Genomic DNA, 2,759 nt, shown 5'->3' with positions numbered 1-2,759 from the left:
TCATTATCCTCCACTTTCCTTCTTTTTTATCTACTTTTGTGTCCATTTAGACCATAAGCCTTTGAGAAACAGCTACCTTCTTCCCTGTCTGTATGTATATGTGCTGTAGTCCTGATCCCACTATGAAGGTTGTAGAAGTTTGCACAATATTACCATAGGTCAACCAATACAGAGACAATTATAGCAGTCTGCAAGCACATCAGTGTGTAAAAGTCACAATAAGAAAAGGAAATAAGAGTCACAAAGAGCTTAGGAGGATGGAGGGTTAATTCCTTTATTACTAAAACACGTTACTGGAGCTGCATTCTGTGGATTAACATTACTGGTACATCCATTTTGTTAAATGTATACAGTTGTCTGCTGACGCATATTCACTTGAGATGATTGCATTATTGAGGTATCTCGCAAAAACTGATACTAATTCATGTCAGTGATTTTAGCAAAGCTACAACCTACTGGTTTCAGCTTTGAAGATTTTGAATCTTTTCAAATTAAAGAATGGACCATTTAACAATCATTTTGGTCCTGAATTAGAAAATGTGTTTCTTAAGAATTAAATTGTTGGTCAGTGTCAGGAGAAAAAGGGGTGCTTAACAGAAGATCAGATACCTGGCTATATCTAGGTGAATCCCTTCTCTTTTCTATCACCTCAGCAGTGATAGAAATGAAAGGTCAAGATGAAATCTGTGATGTTGTGCTTGTTAGATGATATGCCATGACTCTAGTTTATGCTTCTGGTACCTAAGATTTCCAGCAGAGCTCCTCTCTGAGAATTATTCAGTTCTCAAACGTGCTGAATATACCATGTTGCCCTTGGGAACTGCTATTTTGAAAACTACTTCTTAAACTTTCTGGGTTAGAGCATCCCCCAATGGAACTGTACGTAGCTCCACCTAATTTTAATGCTGACTTACATCAGCTGGATGTCATATGGTGCTAAAATAAAATGCAGAAGCCAAATTCTAACAGGTTTATATAATTTTAAGCTACCCAGAGAAATCAGGAATGTTTAGCTCTGGGGATCTTGTGCTAGGTTGTCTCACACTGATACAAAAGAAGATAACATGAAATGAAGAGGACATGGAGAAAATGGATTTTTAAAATTCTGTGCTAATCTTCACAGTTGTTTTTCCTTTTTTTTTTCTTTCTTTCATAAGCTCTTTTTAAAGTGTAGATGATAGGCTATTTACTAGGAATAATTCTGTTAGGCAGATAGTGCTGTATACACACATCTCCATATATATCTCATTCTATAGGGACATCAACATTTGAAAGCAAAAAGTGATTCCTAGCCCTATTTTTCTTAAAGACCATACCTTTATCACACTCCATAATCTGTATCTGTGATGTCAAATCATAAAGCATAAACCATAAGGCAGAGGTGAGAAAGACACTCAAAAATGAAAAGATTTTCCTTTTTGATATCAAGAGAGTTAGTGTGAGAGGGCATCATGTAACGTCCTCAGTAAGTGTTGAACAAGGGATCCCCTGCATGTCAAAGGGGTATGAAAGAGCCTGAACTAACCCCACCAAAGACATTAAAAACCATTGCTTTGATTTTAATGGGTTTTTTGATGGCTTTTTTAGTGAGCTTTTTTCTCACCCATGTATGGGGCCCAATTTTCTCACACCAGTATGACAGGCAACAAACATCCTCCAATTCCAGAATACCCTAAATGCAAGAAAGATCAGCATCTGGCCACAAGCTCTCTACTATTTGACTTTTTGTCTGCTGAATGACTAAATTATATGCTTTCCTTCTCTATTATATACTTTTCTGAAGATAAACAGTTATTTTAATGGAACAGGAGATTGCATAATCATTGTGAAGTCCTTGAGCTTTCTGCTGGCTGCGGATTTCTCTGTTCGAGTCCAGATGAGCTACACAATGCGAAAATATATCTGGTAAGTTTTTCATTGACATTACTAGGAAGGTGTAATGACTGTTGGTCTGATGTCAGCGGGAGGTGCTGTCAAGAAGGGGAAGGAAAAAAACCTCCTCAAAAACCCCTGCAGACATTCAAGAAGAAATCTTGTACTGTTGAGTAATTACAATTCTCAAAGGAAAAATAGACTTCGATAAACCTGGAGGCACCTTTATGTTTTTTCCTTTTGAAACCTTCCATCTCCCTGACACGACGCTTTGCTGTTCTGTCATTTCTGCCACCATGCCATGCTGGGCTAGTTCTTTCTTCAGGGGGGAGGGAGTATTTTTGGTCCTTAGAGACTCCATTGTGCAAATATTTTAAACAAACAAAGTCTTTGTTGAGATTTTTTAAAACTCTTTTAATCAGCAAACACATATATTCTTTGTCTGTTGGAAGAGAAGCTGCAATTATCAGGGGAATTTCATTTCAAATGGCATGTACGTTCTTCGTGTGGGTGGTGAGGTAGGCAGGCATCTCAGTGGTAGGTTATAAGTCATGTTTATTATACACTTTGAATGTTACTTTGCTGATGTCAGTATGGTGCTTTTTTCCAAGGTGCACAGGAAGCACGGAGCAGTAAAGAGCCTCCCTTCCATGCTGTTTTCCCACTTGTAAAGAAATCATGACTGAGACTGTAATTGTGAAGTTATGCAGCCACAGAAATTGCGTTCCAGGGAGGTGTTGTGTCTTGCTGCAAGTTATTGCTGTCCCTTTGTCTAGACAGAAAATGGCTGAACTTCTCTTTTGCATTACAGCATTTCTTCCTGTTCTTTCCTGAGTGAATCCTTTTCACTGCTTTCTGTCTCATTCACTTTCTTCTCACCACTCTGT

The sequence above is a fragment of the Pelecanus crispus genome, chromosome 5, assembly GCF_030463565.1.
Source record: "Pelecanus crispus isolate bPelCri1 chromosome 5, bPelCri1.pri, whole genome shotgun sequence".
Lineage (NCBI taxonomy): Eukaryota > Metazoa > Chordata > Aves > Pelecaniformes > Pelecanidae > Pelecanus > Pelecanus crispus.
This window is presented reverse-complemented; position numbering follows the sequence as displayed.